Raw genomic sequence first — 8,048 nt, forward strand, 5'->3', positions numbered from 1 at the left:
TACTTTTCCTGTCAGGAGCAAATTCTATCAATGGGGTTTAAAAAGTCCAATAGCATTAAGTATTTATCTAAAAAAATCTTACCTTTTCATGCCACTCTAAGAAGAATATTAAAGGTGTGTATTAAGGAAATATGCTATTCTGAATAGTAACAGTAATATAATGTGAAAGTCTCCTTTGTTGGAATCCGATCAGTTCGTATTAGAAATATCTAGTAAAACTTCACAGCTTAGTAGACCGCTTATCAGTACTTTTCTGATTTTTGGCTTGATGCTGCTGTATGAACGGGTCACTGTTCAGCACTGCCATGGTAACAAATTGTTTGACTGTGATTCAGGGAGGACATAATCAGTTCAGCTTTGTACCTGCTCTCTCTCTTCTGTTCCTGTATTGACAAGCAAAGGTAGTGTTACAGGACAGCAGGTTACAGGACAAGTGCCAGACCAGAGGTGATTGCCTATAAGACCAACACTTTGTAGTTTGTTGAGAAAGTGCATTGTAGTTTATCAAACAGTATTTATTAGGAATGGAAAGTTGATAGATTTAAATGCACAATTAATCATGTAAACTCGTATCATTAAGGAATAACTATTAAATAAAAGCATGATTATTTTTAGAGACTCTTCCAGGATCCAAAGTACACTGAGCAATTTTAACATTACCACCATTTTAAATATAGAAAGTTGAGCTACTCGTCTTATGTAATTATTACAGCCTTATGAAATTTGGGCATAATAGTGTAATGTACATTACTTATTCCGAGTGTCCTATGATATTCTTAATTTAATCTTTCTATATCTCATCCCTTAGCAATAAAATTTAGGGAGTCAATCCTCATTCTCCTTCCATTCCAAAGTGTTTAATTTCTTTAAAAACAAAACCAAACAAAAAATTCCCACACCTTTCTTATAAGTTTAAAAAAAAAAAAAAGTTACTTTCATAATGACTTTAGGCCTTTCTAAAATAAATGTGGTTATAGTTTAATTATAAAAGCAGTTTATGTAATGCTGATACATTTTCATTATTTTAATTTTTTAATGCATTGTCTTCTCTTTAGAACTAACACACATAAATACTGCATCTATCCTGTGATGAGCCACTGAACTAGCATTAACATTGCAGATTTCTTTTAGTTCTCCAGTTCCTAAGTTATTTAACTATTGTACCTACAGAATACTTTAGGTTGAGCACCATGTAGTACAATCAAAATAATTAATGATCAAGTCATCTGAGAAATTGCTCAAGCTTCATTTTCAGAAATGCAGATTATTTTGCAGGAATGTATAAATGACAAGACCAAATCAAGTGGTACAAAGTATTCTGCTCACTAAAATGCTAAGCTTTATTTACACAGCTTTCTTTCTATCAAACATTACTAAAGAATTGGTGGTACGTAAACAACGGTGCATGCAATTTCATCCTTTTACTAAGAAAAATAAATTTACAGTTCTGTTAAATAAAGACCAAATGCTATTATATACAGTCTGTTAACTGAAAGGCCTTGTGAGACATTCAGGTCTAATTTTAATACTTTCCAAATAAATACCAAATAACGCAACATTTACAAACAGCACACCAGCAGTATTTTCACGGTAATAATTTTACAAATCAGAATTTAGTATTTCGATTAAGCAAATGAGTAGCAGCTCCTTCAAAAATGTTAAGGCATGTCACATAGCATCAAAATGGAACCGATGAGCCTCCTGTCGCTTCTCTCTGTCATCTGCTTTCTGAAAAATAATAATAAAAAAAAACACTTTGTGGGATCTACAGCAATACTGTTACAGAAATGAGTTGTCAAATGTCAGAGAATGGTTGATTTTTTCCAAGTCACTCATTTGACAATAGGCAAAAAAGCTTAGTAAAAGACCCCAATAATTAGCTTTTAAATTATGTCAGTTTGAAATAGCAATAATCTGCTCAAAATTGGCTTCAGCTGTTAATGCTCAGCTGTTTTAGTATTTATGACCCATTATTTTGTATTATTTTTAATAATGCCTTTTTAAAAGGAATATTTCAAAACCCAAGAACGTTTCCTAGTATGCATTTATTTAGTCTGCATTATAAATACGAGATGAAATTACTCTGGATTAACTATAAATGTCATCTATGTTACACTTAAAATGAGATTCTTTTTAAAAAATTCTGTTAAATACAAATTTAGACAAAGATGGCAGTTCAATCAACAACTAACAGCACCAAGTAGGCTAAAAATGTTCCATGTTTTTGTTCGTATTACGAAAATGTGAGATAGTATGCATTTCCCTGCTTATTTATGCAGAACACACATTGATCTGCTCAAAGAGTAGTTTGAATGGTGCTTGGAAAAAAGAAGCATATTTAAATTGTCCCCATAATTCATGTAATGTGTAAAAACATGTCCTCTCCCACAAGCCTCCTCTTGTATTCTAAAGAAGTAAAGGAGTATGAAAGCGCTTAAAGGATTTTTGAACACATAGTGTGAACTTTTCTAGGAAACAGTGTTTTTGTCATGACAGACAGACATGGTAAATCCTAGCATAAGAGAATTTAGCAAAACGGATTTAAATGCTTTTTAGCTTGCTTATACCTAACTTTTTTTTTTTTAATGAGTAAAATGAAGAAAAGCCTTTACAGTATGCTGCTGTGTGGGCTTCAGATTTGTATTTCAGTTGATAAATATACATGACAATTTTGGTAGAAATTGGTGCATGTGTTCTGCTGTGAAAGTTTGTCATCTGCTCTGGCTCGCGGCCAAAGATTTCTTCATCACACAATGTTTATGTATGATAGCAACTCCATTGGACTAACTATGGATTTTACTGCATTTTGTGGCAGCAGCAGAGCTGTCAGTGGAGTTTAAGATATATCAGAGTCTGGCTTTTTGGCAGGGACTTTATCAATATCAGTAGTATTTTGAATGTCAAAAATGGGTGGGAACAAGGGAGTGGCATACTCTTTCCTACATTGAAATGTTTGTCACATTATACAAAATTTTATAGTCTCACTTAGAAAGCCATTTTCACTCCATTTCTTGTATGCTTCCTGAAGAAATTACTACTTCAAATTTGACAGTAACTGATACTCTGATGAATCCATCAAAACTTCTCTAGCAGTGTTATCATCAATGTGTAGCGTTCACATGACTAGCCTCAAGACCACAAAGCAAGTTATAAAGAATCAGAATACAGGAATATCAAGGTCCTTAGCTAATGTAGCAGACTATATTGTTGGAAGATGAATAATGGTGTAAATTATTCCTCAATTTCTCTTTCATTTGATGTATCAAAACAAAAAAATAGTAACTGAGGTTTAAAAGCTTTTTTTTTTTTGATGGAGCCAAAGTTTCTATGGCATGACAGAGCAATATACTATCCCTAAATCCTACAGTTATTTAAACAATACAATACCTGGCTGGCACATGAGTGTATAAGAACTACTGTAGACAAAGGGCTTCTACTACTACTTATCTGCAGAGGTCGAAGTACATGGTTTATTTTAACTGCTGAATAAAACACTGCAGCTTACAGACAGATACATCCTCTGGGGAAAAGAAGAGATTGTAACTGCCAGTACATTTCCCCCTCTTTTCTTTGCTATAGGTACTCTAGAGTCTGTAAGGGAAAACAGCATTTAGGCAGAACAGTATTTTTAGGAGAGGATTACTGAAAAAGGCAGTAAACCAAGAACAAGCTTGGAAACAAGGAACTTTGGAGTTTAACTCCCAGTCATGTTAGTGATGCACAATACAGCCTTGGTCAAGATTCTTATTTGTTCTGTACCTCAACCATTTCTTCTAAAAATTGGGAAGGTAAAAATCAATAGGAGGGCATAGGAAAATTATAGGAATTAACAAATGTTTATACAGTAGTCTGAAAATACATACACAAATATTTGTGCCTATTTTCAGCAAGATGCAGCTGTTGGAAATGAGTTTATAATATAACCAATACACCACTTCATTCAAATATACCTAATGGGGTTTAAAATGGCTCAGAAAGCACTCGCTCTGGGCTGAGTGCTTCTTTACATTACATGGATTATTATACAAAGAATTGTTTTAAACGTTGACATTAAATCTCCATTTCTCCAGATGGAATTATACATAGTTAATCCTTCTGCAACTCAAAGTCCAAGAATTTTTTCTGCTACTCTTGTTGCTTAAGATGTGTTGGAGACAGAGTTAAACCCAGCCAGTGCATAGTCCTAGCTACCAGTTAGCAATGCTTTCTCGGTACAGTAGAACATGCTAAGGACAGTCATCATAAACTTTGTATTTCTTTGCTTTCTGTGTTTTATTTAAATATGAAGCATGCGCGAAGGCCATCTGAATGTTTAACAAGGTCATTTTATTTCCACAAGCACAAAATAACACACAGTTCTACCATGTCAGAATGTGAAGTAATTTTATTTGACAGCTAAGATTATGGTTTGCGTATGTAGTAGCATTTATTGGCAATCCTGCCAGTTGGATATGATTGTGAGCTGAGCGTAGTTAAGAAAAATGGGAACGCATTTCTTTTGTGACATGAAAGACCTCTTTCAAAATGCTTCTTCAAATCAATGGATTTCTATACACCGCATGTATAATTCCGACACACAGAGCAAAGCAGCCAATATGCACATGATTGACTTCCTATACAGTCTTGAATGCTAATGTCAGTGCAATCAGCCAGGATAGATACAGAAAAAGAGATGTTTTCCTTATTTTTAGATTACCAGCAGAACTCAAGATAAGTAAACTGAGTTTATGTTCCATTTTCCAAAACAGTACTCCTTAAAACTCTGCAAAATAGAAAGCTTAGATATGAAACAAAAACGTCTCATTTAGTTAGGAATAACAGCTTAATGGCAAAAGCTTGTCCATGCTACTCTTCATTTCCTTTTTTAAGTATCTTAGAGCTTAAATAAAAGCAATGCCAATTTTTAAGCTTGCAGTAAATACTGAATTAATAATAAACACCTTTTGGGAATTAATGCAATCTGTGTTAGAAATTATACTGTAGAAAACTACTCTCAAAAAAACCGATGTACAAGACTGTAAAATATTAGGAAGTGTTAAATAGTATAGAAAATACAGAAAAAAATCTAGTTAATTAAGCTTACCTTTTCTTGCCAGTGTAATATGCCAATTATTGCCAGGATGAAAACGCAGACACCAATTAAGGCTATAGCTGTTAGCAGCACAATGTTACTTGGGGTCAGATACAGCTTGGCACTCCAGCTATACAAAAGAAGAAAATACAAGGAAACATGAATACCTTTCATTAGGAAGCAGAAAACAGATTTAACTTATGAAGATGAAAAGAGCCTGCTAGTGTAAGACACGTAACAGCTTGGTGTACAGAAACTAGTGGCTATACTTAGAGACTGAAGCTTAATGGTCTTTATTTGGAAATATATAGCTTAATATAATTACTTCCAGGTAATGCCATGTCTAAATTAAGTTTCTGTTTAACTTTCCAGGAATGGATATCCTCAGGGACTGATTTGCTTCTCATTAGGAGATTTATCTCCTGCCCCTGACCAGGACAAAGTAAAATGTATAGGAAAACCTTCCACAAAACTCTCTGGGGCTTGGGGAGGTGGAGAAGCCTGTAAGATAGATTGTTTCCTCTACATGAGAAGCTCCTCTTGGACAGGCTCATGGGGTCCAGCTGGTTAGGCATCTCTCAGTCTGAAGTTTACCCAGGGATGACTGCAGTTGTAGGCAACAGAACCAGTTGATTATGGCAGGAGAATGCTGGAGAGCAACAAAATTAAGCACTTTAAGGGCTTCTGGAAGACATCGCTCGAATGTTGTGGGGTCCTGAGGCTCAGTTAACACCCTTTTTGTATTCCAGGCTTCCTATCATGGGAAAGGTGTCAGCAGGAGGCTCTATGTTAAGGCAGCACTGAGGCCTCTCAGGAAACAACATATCTATGTTAAAAAAATTATAAATGTAAGAAGTGTGTATTATGAAATCTGATTTCTTCTGGGAATTCTATCCTCTGTCCTTTATGGACACTATTCTACAGTGTCCATAAACTTACTTTATAGGAAAGCAAAAATAGTTTAAGGATAACACAACAGAAAAATTTCTGCCTAACACATACCTTTAAATATCTCAAGACTATAAGTAAATTTTCTTCATCTGGCAGATGTTATTCCTGTGGTTGTTAATTAGCAACTCCAGTGGCACATCACTTCTCAACTGTTATTTGTCCTATAGTAAAATTAACTGCTGAAACTGATGTAAGAATCATTTCTGCATGATAAATGCAACTGACCTCACTAGTAGATCAAGCGGCAAAAACCAGCTGGAATATGTGACTAATGTTTTCTCTAATAGCAAAGAGAGAAACATGCTCTCTTTCTGGGATAAACATTTTAATTGCAAAGTGAATTCAATATTCAAGCTCTTGTATAACCAACCCATTCACCCTTCCTTAAAGAAAAACATTTATACCTGTGGCAACAGATAACTGCATTCAGAAGGGCTGAACTAAAGCTTTTATATGCAACTAGACAGAAATTGCATGTTTGGTGAAACAAAAATGCGTGCTTCAATCATTACCATGCTTGCAATTTGTCAAAAAGAATGTTGGTAAATCTAGCGTATATGTTATTATTTACAGGCGTTGAGCTGGTAATACATTTCGATTGTTTGTATGAGCTGGTAATGGATTTTGATTGTTTATGGGCACTAAGAGCCTGTGTAAATACTTGAGAAGTATTCTGCCTAGTCACAGAGGCAACTACATCTACAGAACTGACACCCCCCCCGTCCCAACGGTTCTTAAATTTACTTTCTACAGAAGTGACTATTTTTAAACCTACACATAATGGCTAATTTAAACTCTCTAGAAATGTAATTTTGTGAAGTTACCTTCGAGGAACATTATGAGGATAGGGGATGACTATAAGCTGGGAGTTTGGTATGATAGCTGTCCATTCTTGTTTTCTTATGGACTGAAAGAAAAACAAAGGCCATGTCAATTCCTTACAAACCAACACACTTAAAAGCAAAGAAATTCTCTGTTGAAACATACAAAAAGAGAAACAAAAAAACAGTTGCTCTTTTTTTTATTTTAAATGTGATTATTCCCTTACGTTTGTATAAAACCTTTATTCTGAAAGCTCCAAAGTGCTTTTAAAAAAAACAAAAACCAAAAAAACCAAAAAAAAGTAAAAAGCAAAATAACTATTGCTGATATGAAACACAGCATCTGCTTGAAAAGTATAAAGCAACAATGTAATAGGGAAAGGAGAAAAGCACCGATTCTACAAAGGAGGCAGGCAAAGCAATTAGCCAAATCAGAATTTGGCCAGTATGCCCATTCGAATACCTCACTTTTTAAAGTAGTACCATCAGATCTTTGAAGACTGAAAATGGTCAGGACCCTACTTTTATGTTTCATCTGAAGATTAGATAATCATGGTAATCTCCACTTCCCATCATACTGATCATGGTTTTTATCACTGAGGCATATACCTGCGCTAACATTTATAGACAACTTCAGTCATCTTTTGGTCTTAGAGTTAGCTTCAGAGCTTATACACCCCCCAAAAAACAGGCATGCAAGGTTCTTTTTGGCAAACTTTTCTGTATTCAAACTTACTTCTTTGATATTCTTGCTTCCGGGAAAAAAAAAAGTGTCCCTAATAGTATTTCCATCCAAGCTCTATTAGGAAAAGTAACACCAGAAATATTAGCTTGACAATCTTAAATCTCAACTAACCTTTTCTCCTAAAGGACGAGGAATGCCAACGTACAAATGGTCGAGGAAATTAGCACTACGTCCCAAACCTAGCACATTGTATGGCAACTGGAGAGCAAAATGTGCTGACTGGCTAAGCTGTCCAGCTGAAATAAAATTAGAAAAGAAGCTCAAGTAAGTATTTTTGAAAACAAACCAAACAAACAAAAAAACAACCAACCCCAAACCCACCAACTTTCTACATGAATATACATTTCAGAGTCAGTAATAAAAATGTTTAGAAAACTTTAACTAACCGTATGATTATTTAATTCTTAAAGGCACAATCCCACATTTCCAACTACTTGTGGGCACTCACTTGGAGAATAGC

The 8,048-nt window shown here is 34.7% G+C and overlaps 1 long non-coding RNA gene across 1 annotated transcript; it reads right to left on the bottom strand.

The window, feature by feature from the left end:
* Nucleotides 1–1,179: 1,179 nt before the first annotated feature.
* Nucleotides 1,180–7,828, bottom strand: LOC104084424. Its single transcript, XR_683611.1, has 4 exons — nucleotides 7,700–7,828; nucleotides 6,847–6,929; nucleotides 5,084–5,201; nucleotides 1,180–1,728 (listed from the first exon to the last, which is right to left on the bottom strand). It is a non-coding gene; the product is annotated as an uncharacterized LOC104084424 (long non-coding RNA).
* Between the last annotated feature and the right edge of the window lie 220 nt (nucleotides 7,829–8,048).

This window comes from Fulmarus glacialis, unplaced genomic scaffold (assembly GCF_000690835.1).
Source record: "Fulmarus glacialis isolate BGI_N327 unplaced genomic scaffold, ASM69083v1 scaffold10872, whole genome shotgun sequence".
Classification (NCBI taxonomy): domain Eukaryota; kingdom Metazoa; phylum Chordata; class Aves; order Procellariiformes; family Procellariidae; genus Fulmarus; species Fulmarus glacialis.